The sequence below is a fragment of the Thermobia domestica genome, chromosome 1, assembly GCF_964235325.1.
Source record: "Thermobia domestica chromosome 1, izTheDome1.hap1.1, whole genome shotgun sequence".
Lineage (NCBI taxonomy): Eukaryota > Metazoa > Arthropoda > Insecta > Zygentoma > Lepismatidae > Thermobia > Thermobia domestica.
Window position 1 is genome coordinate 379,466,371 of NC_137454.1, and position 21,050 is coordinate 379,487,420.

Here is a 21,050-nt window from a genome sequence, read left to right on the forward strand (position 1 = left end):
TTAAAGATCAGGAATGTCGTGATGAAAGATAAGACTCATCTGGTTAACGTAGCACTGAACAGGCCCAGTGGGCGATAAACACTGCTTTCAAATAATCGGTGGTCACCGTTCGCCCTTGCCACGGTACAATTCTTCATTTGTGGTGATACTCATAGGCACCGACTTGAAGAAAATATTTGGGGGGGGGGCAAAACAATGAATAAATATATAATCATATTCAGCCGTTTTCTACCAACTGCTGGATAAAGGACCCCTTCCCTCCAGATCTCGGTCTGCTGCATCCGCTCCGCTGCTAAATTCATGACCTAAGTCAAATTTGTGTAAACGCATTAAAACAAATTCAAGTTCAAATTCTGGGAACTTCACTGCATCACATTGATCTTCACTTCTCATATCAGGGTTACCATAGTGTTGATTGAAGCTGCAGTGCTCTGTTAACTCCTTTAGGATTTTTGGTAACTTTTGTTACCATGGCGTATTGTGGTCTTTGACCTCTTATTTAGGTTATATAACAGGTACTTAAGTCGTTTTTTTTTATTAGTCAAGTCAAGGATGGACCAAAGAACACCCCAGATGCGTTTCGGAACCAGATGGTTAACTTGGCTGCGTCAAGTGGGTGCGGAAGGGCGTGAATTTTTAATTTTTCTTAAGGCAAATTTCAAAAATTTTTCACGCCTGTAGTTTTCACGATATCAGATTGGAATTGTATGTACCTTTGGATATTTCTCAAATTTTTCTGAGATCTCCACGTGAAGCGGAGTCCGGGCACGAGGGCCGCAAATGTTCCGAGGGCCTGATTTTTTAGAAAAAAATTCAGTTTTCCCGATTTTTCCGGTTCAGGAATACGATACGTACATGTGTGTGACACCGTTGGAAAGGGCTTGTTATACTAAAGAAAATAACGTTTAAGCCATGACTCTAGCCTAAACAGTAATGACCCAGTAAATTTTTATAATAAGTATATAAGTATGTGTGTGTATAAAGAGAGAGCCTAAATTCCGACTTTCAACATTTTTTCTGCCCTTTGTTTTTAAGATACAAGACTGGAATTTTGCACACATATTATGTACATAACAATGTATTTTAAGAAAAAATTCAGATCCCTACGTCAAACCAGGACTAGGCCAGAGGGGCAAAATATTTTGGTTAAATTTGCAAACATACTTCCGAGTTTTTCCCTAATTATCTGGTTTAGGTGTAAGATACGGACATGTGAGTGATACCGTTGGAAAGGGCTTATTATACTAAAGAAAATGGTGTTTGAACCATGACTCTAGGCTAAATAGGAATGACGCAATACATTTTTTAAAAAATATTTTATACCTAGGTATATATAGAGGAAGTTTGGGTATTATGGAATACCATTTTTGTTTCGCTTGTAACTCAGTTAATAATTGCACATTGAAACAAAAAGGAAAACAAGTATACACCTTACATATTTGGCTTTATTTATGTATATCTTGATAAAGAAGTTTCGTTACAGGGGTGGGTAAAATGTATAATTTGTAAAGAAACAACTTTGGAGGGTAATATGAAATAGTCGGGTAATATATGGAATACAAATGCTATATAGAAAAGAAAAAAGTTTTCTGTTGAACATACAATGAATATAGTGACAATGTATGAAAATTCTGAATGCCAAGCCATAACTGATTGTGATTACTTGCAAAAGTCATAAATATAATACTCTGCTTCAGGATCGTCACAGTCATTGCGTGCTCACATTAAACATGATGAACGCTGGACCCAAGCTCACCCCTTATATCATCAGACAATTTGCTGTAATAAAAAATACACTCAGCATTGTTGTCATCATAAATGTATGTTTAATTGCCCAATACCGATAGATATTTTTGTAATCAGAATACCATACGGAATACCATACTTTTCTTGCGGGTATTGCCTTCCACGCCAGCTTGGAAACGAAAGAGCTGTTAAACGCATTCGAAGGCGTATAGGATAATGGCGCTTATCAAACTACCACTCTGTATACTCAACGTCATAGTAATTAAAGAATTGTTGTTCTATTACATTTGAATAGGAAAATACAGGTTGTAAACCACTTAACTGTAAAAGTATTCCTGAATAAGAAATCAGATTTTCACGTCTACCAACACAACGAATGTCACAATCGCATGGAGACTGACTGTAGAGCATCATGGGGACGTGAGGTAGTAGTTTCTTTCCTCTCCGCTTGGAAGCAACGCATCACAGGCGAGCTAATGAGGTATTTCATATTATCCGACTATTCCATAATACCCGAACTTCCTCTATTTATATACATATATGAAAACTTGGGTCACCTTCAGACTTTCAAAAATTTCTCCCGACCTCAGTTTTCAAGATACAAGAACGAAATTTTGCGCACGTATTATGTATATAACAAGATTTAAAAAAAAGATTCAGATCTCAACGTGAACCCAGGCCCGGGCCAGAGAGGCACAAACATTTCGAATTTTTTTTAAAAAATCTCATGTTTTATTTTCAATTTTCTTATTTTTGGTGTAAAAAACGGACAAGAGAATGGTACCGTTGGAAAGTATGATATATCCTGAGAAAAACGAGGTATGAACCACGATCCTACGATAAATAGTAAGGAAGCAGTAGCTGTTTGAGTGAAAGTCTAAAATTTACCTCAAAAAGTGGAAATCCTAATAAGGTTAAACGCCGATTTGAAAACGGTGCTTTTTATCGAATAAGAAGGCTGTTCCTAATATTGAATTAAAGGCACGACGTAATTTACGACAGAAATTCTTGCTTCTCTGTGGTAATTCTTCCTCAACTGGATTATATTGGGGGGAGAGGACCCCACCTTTAAATATTGGGGGGACAAAAGTGCCCTGCCCCCCAAAGTCGGCACCTATGGTGATACCTATGTGTTTATGTCACTATTTAAAGTTCAAATATTCAAGTTAAACTTCTTAGTCATCTCTACGCTATCTGGCTTGGAACGATTGGGAATAGCCTGAGATTGGGACCGTACAGTAGTGAAACAGAAACCAATATCAATTTTTGAGAGGTCTCTTCACGATTCTAACCAAAGGAAGAAACGGAAGCCAGTGAAAGAAATGTAGGAGGAATATAGTGACTATGGAAGTGCAGCATAGTGCAAATCATGGATTGCCTATACAGTTCATCGCCCAACACGTTAGTGATCATTGTAATAACGATCCAACAAGTGTCCTCATAATTCACGATTGTCATTAGGTATCCATTTTTCATTTCAAAATGACATTCAGATGCACGAAACCTTCCAGGGTCTACCGCACACTTAAAGAACTGCACACATCCAGACGATGATTATCATTGGCCGCTGTAAACACACGTGGAACACATGAATCACATTTCTTCCTCTTTTCACTTGCATGAAGCCGTCGAACAACAATGGTGTAATGTGTTAACTTCTCTGCAATGACAGGAAAATTTTCCTCAACCTCTGCTTTTCATGTATTTTCGAGAAGCTCCTTCGGACGAGAGTGTGACCACGGAACTGGGTTTGAAATATTGTGACACTGGAACGATTGACAAAACAACGGGGAACGGGCTGAATGCACTGTTAATAATTTCTGCAGCTTTCTGTACAATATCTTAGTTTGAATTGGTAAAAATATTACTTGCAATTGTGTGTTCTTCACAGAAAACTTTCGTACAACTCCGTTCAATAATGCACTGAACGTTGATTGTCTGGTGCGCCATTCTGGTTGCTGATCGTGTACAGAGCTTGTGACGTTAAATGGACTATCATAGTTGATTCCTGTATTGTGGAACCGAATGAAGTTTCCCGCCAGATTTCTAACCTGACAGACATTTCATTTTCACATACCCAATATTGCGTCTGCAAATTTGCTGTGGGCACTCGATTATATACCTTTTCTTCAAGAGCCTCTTTCTCCATGTAGAACTTTCTATAATTAAGGAAGTGCATTTACAATATATGTAATAAATGCAACTAAGACGTCATTAATTTCGGGAAGCAAAATTTTATATGAATTTTTTTCTGATATGGCGAAAAATGAAAACAGTAGTGGAAAAATAAATGCTATATAAATTATATCAATAGCGACTGTAATTTGTAAGAAAATATTATGCACACTCTCATCATCGCTGCCGGGCCTGATCATCACGGACAGAACCCAGCTACCTACGTCCTGCCTTGAATCCGTTTAGATAGTAGTCTAACTTTTGGAATCACCTAACACATGTTGATGCATGTTTTTGACAGTAACAATAGTATTTCTCTCATACAAGTTTGCATATTATCAGTCTGTAGACAGTTATTTGGACATGCGTCATAAAAGAAACAAAACTCCGGAATGTATTCGAGTAATATTTAAAGCAAGAAAACTGGTGTAAAAGAATTTATGACCTGGTTCCAGTATTCTTAATCTGCACGATCTCTTCAACATCGTGTTCTCTTATAGAGTTCTACAATGCTTAATACAACACTTTTAACTTTTTTTCTTACTTTCTGAAAGAACATATGACAAAGTAGGTGCTACGATTATTCAGTAATTTTGTCCTAAATACCGGATTGCGAAAAAAGCAAAATGTTTACTAATTTTTCGTTTAATATCGTAGTATGTGCGAGTCTGGTATCACTTCGCAAATATTTAAAAAAACATAAATGCCATTTGTTGCAAATTCATCACAAATATTGCGTTGCGATCACGAAAGTCTATAATTAACTGCGCCCTTTATCTAGAAATAATAATAATCATCATCATAGTTACTGTATTCTGCTATATTGGCTTTTCACTCCCACAAATGACAAGCTTCCATGCTCTATGGTCTTCTGATAACCTCTTCATCTTCAAGTATGTCCATTAATTGCAGTCTCTTTCGCTCTCTTCCTCTCTTTTCTGCCACCATAACTTCTAGCATATCCCTCATGATACAGTTCCTTCTTAGACAATGTCCTAAGCAGTTTCTCTTCCTCTTCTTAATAGTAACTAAAATTGTTCTTTTCTCCTCCACCATTTCTAACATTCTCTCATTGGTTTTCCGCTCTCTCTTCTTCTCCACATCCACATTTTGAAAGATTCCAGTCGTTTTTCATCATTTTGGTAGGTGTCCAAGTTTCTGATCCCTACAGTACAATACTCCACACGAACCATTTTATGAGACTTTTTCAAATATAGAATTGATTATTAGCATTCTTAAATAGGAAATTTGGATTTCGAAAGTGTTTATACGTTAAAAAGTAAACATCTTTCCCTTTTAATCTTAAATACTGTATATAATCTAAAAGATAAAATGAAAGACTTCCATTATTGTGACAACTATATAACACTCAGTAAATTATTTTTCCTCAATAGCAAATAAAATGTTACGGAGTCGTATATGCTTTCAACTCTTCGTATGAAATGTCTTTAATTTATTTCTTTATGTCATACAATGGATTTTAATATACTGTTCTTAACTTAAGAGGATTCAAACTATCTCATCTTACAAACATATATCGCTGCTTTGTATGAAGAAACTATTTACAGCTGTCTGGAAATTATATGTCCATGCACTGTTGTATCGGGTGTTCAGAAAGTAACAAAGCAGTGCCAAGTTGTGGTGTGGTTAGTGATAACTGATATGATTATTAATTAGAAATACAACATTTTCCATTGTTTAACATATTTGAACCATATTTGAACCATATTTGGCCATTTATTTGCATTTTTTCACAGGTTAAGTTTGATTGAAGACCAACGCCTTGTGTGACATGTTCGTTATGCACTGCATAGTTACTTTCTGAACACCCGGTAGAATTTATATATAAAAAACTCAAAGCTATAAATTCCGCTTCCATGACAATATTAAAAGACATTAAAAATAATACATTTCTTTTTTTATCCACAGTCAAATTTCGTCTCTGAAATCAATGCAGGATGTGCTGCTATATTACAGTTAGAACCGAACAAATATCTAGATATTAAACTGGTTAACTATTAATTCCTTCAGTTTCAATTTACTCTTTGAGCTAAGTCTATCTGTATTAAAAACGATATCTGTATATTTAGCAATGATTTCTTGTAACAATGTAGTTTTCCCAGTTTTGCAAATGTTGTAATGATGAAAATATTTAAAAGTTATTGCACAATTATTTCTTATATTTCCTGTTTCTCTAATTGATACTTGCAAAAAAAAAAAATCCGATCTTCCGTATCCTTATATTACAAGTTCCTTTTTCAATTGAACCATTCCTTGCGTTCTTGTGGCTAGCGAGCGTAAGTTTATTATAAAAAATTATTGGTTCTATTAGTTTGAGTTAGAGTACATGAAAAGCAGTAAAGCGGTTGAGATATTTTACTCTTTCATCTCCTACCGACAAAAGAGATAACTATGTTCCTACCATATAATCAGGAATAGAAGTAAAGGAGGATGCGAGAGAAAGCGCTCCGCAGTAAGCTGATAAGTTTGCGCAAATGAAGGAAGAATATTAGCAGTTTTTGTTACAAAAATGGGGAATTTTAATGCTGAATTGACTTTGATAAGTGGTTTGTTGTGCAACGAACGCTATCGTTTAGTCACTCGCCCATGGAAGTTTACTTCTGCCCCCGATCTCTGTGCTTATGTTCTGTGATGTACTGTAACTTTCTTCTGTCTACAGAATAACTGGGTTATAACTTTTCTCCAAAGTTACGACCTCGGGAAGACAACAAGCTTGTGATGAGATAACAGAGCCAGCGATGTGCAAAGTAAACTTCATATACATACACTGTCATCAGCTTATAAATAATTTAGCCAATTGCATATCAGGAGATGTATTATCGCATAATCTTTGCACAGAGCAACCAAATGTTACAACTACAAAGTAGTAAAAGTACAACAGCGTATTTCTGTGTCGATTATGAACAGCTCATGACTCAGTCATGACATAAATACAGTCAAAAAGTCTTAGATTATTAAGGGAATCAGCGAAAGATATCGGTACAAAAGGGAAAGAGATATCGGTTCTATTTATTGATCTAGGAAAAGCTTTTGAATACGTTGGCAATTGTTGTTCGCAGTTTTAAAGAAGTTTGGATTGGAATGAAAAATTCGAATACTTATAAGAGACTTATATGAATCAACATGTAAGTATTAGAATAGGGGTGGAAATGACAGAGGAGAGTGCAAATGGAAGGGGAGTTCGACAGAGATGTTCTCTCTCGTCAACATTATTTAATATCTATCTAGAAGAGATAGTAAAAAAAGCCTACAACATCAAGACGGCATTTTGGTGGAAGATAGAAAGATTAGGTGTGTATGGTTTTTTGTTGCAGAATCTGGAAAGAAAATCAATAAGATGTTAGAAGATTTGATAAAATACTTTGAAGAATATCGGGTGAAAACAAATATTAGAAAAACAAAAGATATTGAGATTGGAATCAAGCGGTCGGTGTCGAATATAGAAGTGAAAGGAGAGCAAAATTAAGAGGTGAATAGTTATCGATACCTGGGTATTATTATTAGTTATCATATGAAGTGCGAACGTGAAATACGAACAAAGTAAGGAATGGTGAAAGAGGAGAAGGAAAATTCTATTTTGTGGGGCCTTGAATAAAGAGTTGATAAAAAGACACTTACAACGCTTCGTTTAGATTATTGTACCGTATGGGGAAGAAATACGGACATTACGAAAAAGTGATGAAAAGTGACTGGAAGATTTCAAAATGTGAGGTGGAAAAGGATGGAAGAATTAGTTGGGTCGAGCGGAAAATGTGGAGAACAAAAGAACAACTTTAGATATTACTAAAAAGAGGAAAAGAAATTGGTTAGGACATTGGCTAAGAAGAAATTGTGTCATGAGAGACGTGCTAGAGGGTATGGTGGCAGGAAAGGGAGAAAGGGAACTAAGGAGGCTACAATTGATGAACAGTGTATAAACAGAAAAATTGTTTGTGAAGGCAAAGAGGTTAGATAAACTCTGTGGAGCATGGAAGCTTCTCAGTTGCGACAAGTGATCTGCTATAAATTGAGTTTGTGGCTACGAAAGGAAATGTTGGGTGCTTCTTGGTGATTCTACACGTACTGCAAAGTAATTACGGATTCAACAAAAGGGATTCCACCTCCTGAGGAGATATCTAGTTTTATTATAGGTAATCTACTTTATCTTTGTTTCGGTTCTCTTTGTTGCTCTGAGGGCAAGTTTCTCTTTCTTACTATTGGATGATGTGATCGGAAAGAAATACAATAATACGATCATCATAAATAAGTTATTAAACGATTCGCTAATACGATGTTGTAAATAAATAATATCATTATTAAAGTTCACTCTTGAATCTGTAAACCATAAATATTTCGAAGATCTTCTCTGTCCCTTTTCTTCTATAAATAATTCTTTACAACTCTGATATGTTCTTTCTCTCCTCCTTTTAACCTGTAAAAATAAGTAGTTTGCTGCTTTTCTATCTACCATTTTCTTCTTATTCTTCTACTTTTAAAATTTCAATGTCGTGACACTTTTGTTGATTCGAATATTTTATTCAATCGAGAAAAAAATTTCTCTTAATAGACGACAGGGATAGTACGTATTAATAATTAAATAATCTGGCACGAATTTAATGTGTTTTAAGACTTCGATTTGTCTGGAATTATTTGTGTGAAAGACATTGTTAAGTAAATGGCGCACACACACCTTTGCCGTGGAGACCAGAATTCGATTGTCATCAGAGATTCATATTTTGTTCCTTATAGCCCTCGTACTGACAAGAGAAATTAAGCTCCAAACCAAATAAAATCGAATTTTCGCAAATTATATAAGTTCGAAATATTAAGATGTTCCAAAACTTTGTTTAGTTTCATGAGATTTGTTCTATAAAAACAAAGTTGTATTTAAAAAAAAAAAAAAAAAAAACGAACTTTTTAAATTTGTTAGAAGAAATGAAAATTACTAATGTTATACTCATTTTTAAAATTCTACTTTAGAAAAGATGAGATAACAAATTCCCAACACAATTTCTTTTGCATTATGTACAAACTCTTTATTTTCGTCATATTACCGCTCTTGTTTCCAGTTTTTTAACCCCTTCGACTACAATTTTCTTTCTGAATTCTGATAATTGAAGTATAAGATATAAAAATGGTTTATCATTATATCAGTTTCAAAACATTAATATAGTAACCCTACGTTTATTTTCAGACTCAGAATGCTTCAGTGTGAAAAAGAATCAAAAGTTATTAGTGTGCAATATAATATTCTTCATAGTGTTATGCGGGTTGTATAACTGCAGCAATAAAAATATTCAAGTCCTTTGAAGCAAAGGAAGGGGTTGTCCCAAAAAATACAAATTTTTTGCGTAGACTACCAATGACACGAGACAACTCTTCCTCATTTCGGCCAATCGAAATTCATAACAAAAATAGCTGTGCACCACAATTTTCTTTCTTTTGTCGTGCGGGTTGCATAGCGACATCTATAAAAAACATTCAAATCTCATGAGGCAAAGGAAAGAGCTGACAAAAAAGCCAAATTTTCAGTGTTGATTACCACTAACATAAGGCAACTTTTCCGCAACCAGGCCAATCAAAATTCAGAAAAAAATTTGCTCAACCTAACAAAAAAGGCGTTGTTTTTTCACTCAGAGTAAATCTATATTACAGTCAAACGTCTAACATATTCTTCTTGACTTTGAACTATGTAAAATTTCCATCGTTCTGAATTTAAAAATTTATCAAATATAAGTAATCAGTTGTTTTCGAGCAACCACGTCTCAAGAGAGAAAAACAAATTGTTTCCCTGACTTCATAGATGGAGAAATTTCCTCTATTTCAAAGACCAAAGAATCTGTGTTGAAACCTCGTATATACAAATTATTTTCTGGTTTTAAGTTAAAATTGTCAATACCCAAATGACTACTCATCTATCTATTAATTAACTAGGCATTTTCAATTTCACATTAGATGTTTTAATCAATCCATTAAGTTTCATAGCCTCCAAAAATTGCTACAGTGTTACATGCGAATCAAGGTACTCAATCTGCTCTTCTTATCAATGATAGCATCAGTTTGTTAACCATGAAAAAGTATTCGGACCAACTTTCACTACAGCCACTGACCTGTAATAATTACAACGATGAAAATTCCAAGTGAATATAAAGAAGGTCATGACATCGATCAGGAAAAGCTAAGACGAGGAAGTAATGACCGTGGCTAGTATACCAAGCTTTCCCCCCGTTCCGTGACATCAACTTTGACGTGAACTCTCAGCATGATAGGAGAGAACGTTCATCCTTCACTTGTAATGCAGCCACCATAAAGAGAACATATATGTGGACAGATCTCCGTGAGTTCATAATTAATGAAATTACTCTCCCCTTCCTTTATATTCAACTCTCAGAACACACTCACAACGAGCTTCACAAGGACGTCTTTTTTGACAGATCTAAGTAAAAGTGCCAAGGCATTTAGCGTTTAATCTTTTACGCTTTAAGTTACTAACATTTTAAGTGAAGAGGGCCTCGTCTTATGTGAAGAACAAGCTCCTTATCCGCTTCACGTAACATAAAGGGTAGCATGTTTCCACTCAATCTACCCTTAATAGTTAAAGATGTCGCTGAAATGTGCAGGTATCGACAGAATAGAATATAATGGTGTCGAGGAAGGAGACCACCTCCGCGCAGTCGACGTGCTATGATAGGATGTGAGATTAGGCGCCTTGCAGTCCACTTATATGTCTTTGCATTTGTACCTGCTGTTTGACATAGGTTCTTTTTTGTCTGTTCACAATGTAGCGTCGTCCAATGCTATAGTTGACCGTTTATGACAAGCATATCTTCTTTACACCGCTTTGGCTGTGAATCAGAATGCTCCCTATGCACATGAAACAGTGCTGTCGGCAACACCAAACTGTGTTGGGCACATTCGTCACACTCCGTTCTTCTTCCCGTTTTTCAACTATTCTTCCCGATATGAATTCACCCATGTTATCTATTTCCATGTTGTCAACCAAACTACCACCTACACCTTCATCTCTTCCGTTAGAACTGCTTCGGTTTGGAGAGGCAATCCTGTTTGGCGCTACGGTAACTCTGCATTAATCTGTATAATGTCATGCTCCCTGTGCACGCGCGGGACACCTGTTGCAACATGCTTTTCAATATTTTCCATCGACTATGAAATATTTTATTCTACAGTATGTGGCAAAACAAACAGTAGTGAAATTCGTGTGCGGGTGGCGCTCAGTTGCTATGTGGTATGAGCTGTGAATGCCCCATATGTGGTCAGTTGTATATGGACTAGCGTAGTGTGCAGTTGGTGCGAAGATAATTTTACTCACAACAGAGGAGGAGGTACTTATTATCGAGCAATATTTCCGCCCATATGATGTGGGGCAGCGTCTCACTGCAGGTAATTAGCGTGGAAGTCTACTTTATTGCTCTGGAGTGTTAGCTATAGCATATGAAAATGAAGATTTCATCAGTAACATATGGTTCAGTGATGAAAAGCCATGTGTACTTTGATCGCCACATCAATCGACAGTTGATTATTGACCCTGTCTTGCACAATTTTTGTGGCTTTTACCGCACCAAAAATCTGTCGTTATAACAACAATGGATGCAGCAAGACTTACCCTTCTGCTCACAAGAGTTTGGACATCGCTTGATTTCCTCTGGAACGGAATTTCCATATCCTTCCCACTCTTCTCACATCATGACTCGAGATGCCTACATACGGGGTATGCTCAAGGAAGCAATTTTCCGAACACATAACTTCCTATCACTATACAGGAGTTAAGAGAAAAGATTTGCTTTTTGTCATTCCAGCAAACCGTGTTCACTAACATGTTCATCGATCTACAGGACCGCTATGAAGAATATGTGCGACATAATTTCAACATTTTGAACACATGATGTACAGGAATGATTCCTTGTAAATTTACAATATGTGTTGAGTAACATTTACTTTATATCCATTTGACCTTTCTTATGTTGGGTCTTACGTTCTTATGTTGTACAACAAATAAATAAGTGTCAACGATCTGATTTCAGTACTGTTTGTTTTGCCGCATACTGTAGTTTATCTACCTCTTTCTTAAGTTTTACACACTAGTGAAGCTATAATTTCTGCCTCAATCTGTTGGTACTTGCATGTTACGTACAAATTGTAATATTATACCGAAAGCTTCATGAATGTTTCGAATATATCTTCAGTTAGGGATTTGTCGAAATTCACGACTTTGAATTGAACCAATATTACTTATCGATTCCATCAAAGCCGATATTCAAAAATTAACACAGTGTAAACGTATCAATATAATATAAAATATACTGAGTTGAAGTCACGAAGATATATGAATAATATTTCAATAAGGGAAGAAAGATAATTTTCAAATATTTAGCACATAACCAATTATTGGTACATTTTGCTAGATAGGTGAGAAATATGGTTAACTGAAGACATTTTATTTTATTATTGTCAAAATTAACACTAAGGTATATGCATGCTTTAAGCATGATATTTAATTTTCTATTATAAATATTCCTGTGCCTCCATCTCTTGGGAGAACAAATACATTTTTTGGAGAGGAAACTATTTAATAATTTCAAGTAAAATCAATTTTACACTAGCATACAAATTCGAGAAGACATTTTCGCTGCTGCAGTGGATAAGGGCGTGCTAGAAATCCGCGGTTCAATTTCTGCCGGTAGAGCGTGAGGGTGGGTTAGTATCTATCTTAATATTGTAAGTCCGTGTGTCACTAATGCTAAATATCAACACACACTAACTAAATAAGTAAACGAGTAATTATTATATACCTTGTGATAGGTAAACTTATAATAAATTATCGATATTGGCAATTTATTTAAACTTTTTCCTAATTAAATATTTATTATTGTATTTGAGACATTTCAAAAACACAAAAGGCAAATCACAAAGGTAACCAAGAAAGTATTGCCGCTTTGTCAACCACTACCTTCGAACATCGATATGTCGCCTAAGACGTACCTCAAAGATCGAAAATAATCCTCATCAGCATCGATGACTTTTTGCCAACATTCTGGAAGGCCATGGATTCCATTGTGATAGAACTTAGTGGGTCCTGAACCGAGCAAGGTATTAAGTGCATTTTGCACCTCTGCTACGGATTTGACCTTGTGTCATCTAAGGTGATTGTCCAAAGAATGGAACAGGTGACAATTTGACGGTACAATGTCCAGGGAGTATGGTGGATGCAATAGTGTCTCCCATCCAAGGAGTAGAATGATGTCACGGGTCATCCTAGCCACGTGGGGCTTAGCGTTGTCCTGTAACAGGAGGAAACATTTGCGATTCAGAAGTGCTGACTCCAGAGTTTTGATTTTTTCTTGAACACGGTTGCATTTATCCTCTGACTAGCTGGTATCCTTTCCCAAAGCACGATTCCGTGAGAGTGCGCCAAACACACATGATGATCTTCTGGTGCAGTGGAGGTTTCGGCTGTTTTGGAACCGGTTCATGGGATACAACCAGTGATAACGATGCCGTGAAGCTTCGTACAGGACCCACTTCTCATCCTGGCCAGAATTGGCTCCTTTCCCAGACTAGACAGCAAAGAAACACAGCTGTCTGCATGCGTTGCATTCTGGAACATAGTTAAAACACGTGGGATCCATCGACTTAATTTGTAGTACCTCCCAAGTTAGTGGAGGTGCTGCCGAATAGTTTCGCCACACACATTGAATTAGAGTGCAGTTTTTCACGTGTTTGGACACTGTTCTCTTGAATTGCTGTTGTCGTTAAATTGGTTTTATTTGAATAGTAATATAGTTTATCGTTTGAGGTGTTCGTATTGAGCAAACGTTTGACAACTGGCAAATATAATTCAATAAATATTGTAGTGAGAGATGTACAATACCTTCTTTTGTGGAATTAGACTGGATGTTAACTGAGGGAAGCATACATAATGAATATGGAACGCTGTATTTGGTCTGCTCAATTTGTGAAGTTTATGGTAAGCTTAAATGTTAATTTTTTATAGAAATTGGAAAAGGACTATTATTATTATATTGAAATTCAAACCAAATACTGGAACATTTGTACTTTTGATGTTTACTAGCTCCTGTTTAAAATGTATTTAATAAACCGTGTTTTAAACGATGTTTTGCTGAAGTCCATTTTTAACACTTGTTGGCTTTTGAATGCGCTATATTACAGTTGACTTCTTTTTTTAAATTATATTCAAGATGGATGTTGAATTGTATTCAACGTTTTACGTAAGAGAACAAGCTATACATATACTAATCCATAGAAAGGTTAAATCACTCATTGGACTCATATGCAATTAGTTTGTTTGAGTCTCCGACTTTTTATCGGACATGTCTTTTTTATATTAAGATACGTTACATCTAAAAACGTAACATGTTGTATTATAAGGACGAAATTTGTGTATAGTAACGACTAATACAAACTATATAATTTCATAGATTGAATCAAAACAAGCATCAATAACGTTCTCGCATCAGAGGGTTGTGTTTCAGCACTAGAAGAGTTCTGTTGCTGAGAGAATATAAGGGGATGGAAGGTGTCTAACGTGAGTTGTTCAGTCAAAAAGGACATTGCCGTAAGGTATAGGATATAAGTGGTAACGCATTAAGAATACGTTTCGTAAAGACGGACATCATGCGTGGATTAAGATTAAAGTATCATTTGGTCGCAATACACAACATTTTCAGGGACTGCGATGATTTATCGTCAAAGAGAAGACATCACTTCTCAGGCAGCACTACAATGCAAGAGAAACCATCGTTCGTTGTCATATGGCGCTTCGTGCGAGAAACCGATAGATTGACATCCTGCCGTGTACTACGTCATCCACATACAACGATAAATTTTAACTGGTTCTTTCTGATTTATATTTGAGCCATTAAATAATATACACTCCGTCTTTTTATTGACTCCGTTTATTTATATCAAGTTTCTGGTTGCCCCCTGACAACCTTGTATCGACAATCTTATTATTTTAGAACATTTGAATATCTTTATATATATTGACAATCATATTATTTAAACATTTCTTTCTCTTCTTCTGATAGCCTAGCCTAGTACATATTTAGAAAATTTTATTGCCCAAAATTACAAATATACAATGTACTGTTGTATATTATGGCGCCCGACGTACTTTTCTTTTTATTCATTAACTTCATAAAAAGAAAAAGAATTCTGGATCGTCTACATATACATGTTAATCATTCGAGTTTTCGAATGCACCTCGTATGCTTGAAAATTACAATTCATATATTTATACATACACATATATTATATTCAATTTTACAACAATATTATTATCATATTTATCATCATATTTATTTTAAACTTTATCATCATTTTCATTTATTTATACATTTCAACGACGATAAGGCATATTCGAAATTTGATTTACAAGTTGTTTGACTTTTAAGTCTTTTTCGGGTCCATTAAATGTTTGTTACAAGATAATAATTATTTGTTTGGGCATTATGAAGAAGGTTTTGAAAAAGGTGTATGTGATATTCATATACTTGTTCTTTGAACACAAAAATGATCCAATATAAGATATAGTTAAACAAAATATAGATTAAGATTGAAATATTGATAATAATCAGAACATAAAATAATAATTAACATCTTATTAACATCATAACATGAATAATGTGATTAATATTGCATTTTGGCAATCATAAGAAAAAACACATAAATAGTATGAAACACAAATATTAAGTAATACACATAACATTAATGCGTACGCTGACATAAATTGAGAAACTACGATCATAGATATGAACTCAAGATTAAATAACATAAAGTAAAATACAATAAACCGATAAATCATAATGATATTTTAAAGCAAAATTCATTGAATACGGTCTTTCCAAACATCGAAATTCCAGTCTAATTTACATGCCAAACAAGTTCATTCAAGTCACATTGAAAGTCACAAATAGAAACACAATATTGCGCATTATTTACTTCTTCAGTTCTTCGTTTCTTACGTTGAGTATTTTCGTCATCTATGAGATTTCTACGGTCCACATCGAACGAAATTAGATCTAATGCTTACATGCTTCTTAGGGGTACGTGATCGTATTACACTAGGATTAGGTTGACTTACACAATTACAACCTCTGTTACTACCAGGATTAGTTTCTTTTACATCACCGGTAAAATTAGGTTCAGTTCTCATTCGTTTTACTGATGTCGAGATATCGTGTCTCTTAACATACTGTATCTATACCTATTCTTTCCACAGAGCTCACGGTACTTTGTCCTACGACGGGTATTGTTTCTTCTGTGATTAGGTTCAGTTGTATCACCGGTACACATTAATTTAACATCTTCCTGCACATTGGGAACACACTTCAATCTCACATGAATACATCGAAGTTGGTCTCGATTAATGTTAGTCTGATTCAAGCTAGCAATGTATTGCATCTTTGATGGATTTTCAAAACTTTGCAATATCACACTTGAATGATGGAAACTAACGCACTGCATCAGATTATGTGAAAGCATCATCATTGTGTTAATTAACATCATTCTGTCTTATCATTAAATGCACATTTCAACAGATTCAACTCAATCGGCCACTCAATACAAACACTGTTGGAAACACAGATCTTCTTTCTGCATTTCACGAATATTGGGATCAACTTATCTCCTGCTACATGAACCACTGGATTAATATCATGCTGGATATACTGGGGACACAGATAGTGAATAACGTTCTCATGATGAGGATGATTATAACTTTTTGCATACTGATACCTACCAGAATCTTCGTTACACACATTATCAGCAAAGCAGTCAAAAACATTCGACTAAGGAAAGAAGTTAGGATACTCTTATCCAATCAATATGGCAGTGTGCTTATACGAACATTCAGCTAATTTCAAACAAACATTCAAATCAATAATGTCATATTTCTTCGTCGATGTTAACTTTGGATCCGCAGAAGGTTCAGGTTTATTCAACTTATTCCTGCTGACTGACGATGAAGTTTCGGGAACTGACAAATCTTCTTTAATCTGATTGGTATGTTCCTTTACCGTTGTCTCAAATTTGGCAGCAATTTGTTGGTTCATTTGTTGCAAATTCTGTTGTAAGCCATCATTACGATGTTCCAATTGCTCTAATCGCTCATCAAAATATTGACCTTGCTGATTTACCTTTTGGTCCAACTTTTCCAATTGCTGGTTCACCCTAGCAAACTGTTCAACTTGGTCCTGAGCCTGTTCCTTGATCTGTCGTGATAGCTCCTCGCTACATCGAGCTTGGTCCTGAGCTTGCCTAGCAAACTGTTCAGCTTGATCCGTGAGTTGCCGTGATATTTCCTTTAAGGCTTCCAACATGTTTTCGGATGAATTTATTGCTTGTTTGTCAATTGTTCCACTATCGGTAACATTCATACTGTTCCTATATATAGTTCGGCCACTTCTTAAAAATGTACAATTAATTTATGGCTCAATCTTGATCGCTTTTTACTAAACTTCGTAAACGATATTATTACTTTTCCTTTCCACTCCCGGGTTTTCGGCACCATATACAACGATACAATATAACTGGTTCTTTTTGATTTATATTTGAGCCATTAAATAATATACACTCCGTTCTTTTATTGATTCCATTTATTTATATTATATTTCTGGTTGCCCCTGACAACCTGCTATCCAAAATCTTATTATTTTAGAACATTTGAATATCTTTTTATATATTGACAATCATATTATTTAAAATATTGACAATCATTTCTCTTCTTCTGATAGTAAAAATCAGCCAGCCTAGTACATATTTAAAAAATCTTATTGCCCAAAATTACAAATATACAATGTACTGTTGTACACACATGCTTCAGAAGGTGATAGATATGAAAGAGGATTACATTGAAGGACTATAACAGATGTCCTTTTGTGCATAAAGCCATGTAAGAAATTTTAAGAGTAATATCTTTATTCTATACCAAGCTCTTTATATCGTATATTTTTTTATGAATTATTTATGCATTTTAAATTATTATTGTTTCTTTTTCACATTTGGAACTAGAAATATGAAATGAAATCCTTAAGTTTTGCTTCACACGATTATACCGGCTAGGCTAAAGAAAACTATGATGATGAAAAATAAATGAAATGGTAGATTGAAGAAGTGGGAGGAAAGGGTGAACCCTGAGAAAACCTACGCACGCGGTGTTTATCTACCATAAAGTTCGGGTTCGAGCTGGATTCGAACCAAGGAAACCAGGCACCAGAGGTGAACGCACTATTACTGATCCCGCGGCCCCCTCTAGAAATATGAAGTGTTTGTGCTGAAAAACTATCACTAAGGGTGGAAATAGTAAATTTCTTTACGTAGAACAGCTGAAGAACATGAAAAGAACATCATATTTTTCTTCGAGTGTAAGATTTGAGTGGTTGTAGGAAGTCGTTATTTATTGCTCAGTTTCGTTGTCAGTTTTCCTTAATAAGCAAAAAATATAAATGAAGTTTTTGAGTTTTACGTCCCACACTATGCCGGTTAGGCTAAACAAGACTGTGATTATCAGAAATAAATGAAGTGGTAGAATGAAGAAAGTGGGAGGAAACGAGAGAACCCCAAGGAAACCCACCCACACGGTGTTTGTCCAGCTAAAAGTTCAGTTGGTGCGAGCTGGGATCGAACTAGGGATCCTATGCACCAGAGGTGAACGTTCTACCACTGAGTCGCCTACCCAAACCCCCCTAAATACGAGTATAATATTAATTTTGTTAATTGCTTATACCATATTAATGATTCACCTTGAACAAAATACTGCTTAGAAACAGTTATGCAAATATAGCAGTAAAGTAGAAATTATGTACATGTCCTAAACGTAGACATTGTCTAGAAATCATAATGAAGAAATAGAGTATTAACACTCTTAAACATAAAACTTATGTAATTTGAAAGTGTTGATTTGTGAAAAAGTAAACACATTCCCTTTACATTCGTAAATACTGTACAAAAATAAAACAAAAGAACTCCATTATGTAGTTTATTTGTATCACCCGAGAAGAGGAGGATTTATGTCATACACAGTAAATTTATTTTACCTTCAATTGAAATAAAACGTTAGTAGACGCTGTGAACGCTTCCAAATCATTTTAACAAATATCGTTAATTTCTTTCTCTTATATGTCTCTGTTCTCTTGGATGAATGAATTTTAATACACTTGATCGTAAGCTTAAGTATATTCAAAGTATCTCATCTTACAAACATATAATTACTTTGTGAGAGGAGTAAATACTGTAAAGAAATGTCTGGAATTTCTAGGTCAATACGTGTTTGTATAATTCACTTCAAAGCTCATGACAATATACAAACGGTACAAGTTTTCTTCTGTTTATCACTGCACAGTGCAAAGTTTGTCATTAAATTTACAGTCAATCACGAGAGGATGTGATGCTACATTATGGTTAGCACGGAGAAGATCTGTACATATTATACTAATTATTCATTATTTGAATACTGGCCTAGCGTATTGTAATCTTTAATGATCTCCTCTTTGGTGCGAGCGGTCTAGGGTTCGATTCCCGATGGGGGGACACTCTGCCGAAAAAGTGTAAAAGCTTTTTCATTCCAGCCATCCTCAGTGAGACATTCCTGGGATTTCCTCATTCACATCAGGCAAGGCTGGGATGGAACCTACCTATAGGTCCAAAGCCGTTTTCTCCCCTCCCCAATTTTTAGTATTTATTTACAACCAAGTAAATTCACAAGTCAATCCGCAGCAACTACTTATAAAAAATTATTGAGCGCGACTACAGTAGGGTTAAAAGAATTCGTGGTACTCGCTGATATCCGCATTACTTATCATCCGCTCGAGGATAGTCGGGACTTTACTGTAATTATGAAATATAAGTATTAAATAGTTTTTATCATTACAATATTGGCAATATAAGTTATAAAATTAAATTATTATATGGAATCACTAATAAATAAGATGCAGATATCATCTACACTTCAACGTAGTTTGAAAAATAGGGTGAAGTTGAAATCATGAATTTAGGAATTAGATTTCTCAACTTTCGGCATCTGTGGCCATGTTAGCCAGTCATGTACGAGGTGTCACGTTCCTCGGATCATGAGCGGCGATTAGGGGGGCAAGAGGGAACAGTTGCCCCCCACTTTTTTGAAGTGATGATATAATTTATATAATTTCATTTGGAAACGTAAACAGGGTGTCCACACAAATTGGAGAAAAGATCTCTGGATTTTTCCCTGACTTTTCATGACGAAAGTTCCAGATTTCCCTGACCCCTGAATAACTTAAAAATATAGAGAAAAGAAAGTGACCCCAGCCTCCACACTTTCCATAGTTGACCTTGTTCTCTTCCGCTTCTGTTTCTTTCTTTTTTCAATTTTCTTTCCAAAGGAATGTAAATTAAGAAACATGTGCATTAGGCCGATATTGATTAGGCCTACATATTACACAAAATGTAAAGTTACAAACGAAAGTGTGCAGTATACAGAGTACTTAAAATATGAAAAAAATTTACACATTATAATACCAATTACATAGCAATATAATATTGCCTATAGTAATAAGCAGTTCATACATGATTTTACTGATTATTAAAAAGAAACACACACACATTATGTAACACATACTTTTGCTGGTGCAGTTGTTAAATGCAACCCATTTACAAATGTGTTTTCATCCTTTCTCGCATAGATTTCTTCTTATTGATCTGAATATCCTTCTTGTTGTCTCCGCAGTTTAATTTTCTTCTCTTCTTCCTCCAGCTCCTTTAGTTGTTGCTGAATCCTCCGTTTCTCTCTCCTCTTCTCGTCTCCAGCATTTATTTCTCTTTTCTTTTCCAAACACACCTGATATTGTCTCATTGAACTTCTCACTGAATTTATCATACCTCTTGTAATTATTATTCGTGATGATCCACCTATACTCATAACAGAAGCATATATGATCCGTTGAGCCACCAGAGATTCTTCTTGTAAGTTGTCAACAATGAAAATGTTATTTATTGTGAAACTACTTTCAAAAAATGCGTTTTCGTGAAAGAAGATAAAACACAATTTCATAACTGACCATAAGTCAACGAAGTTCTTCCTATTTCCTAAGACTAAGCAAAATGCTCATCAAGTC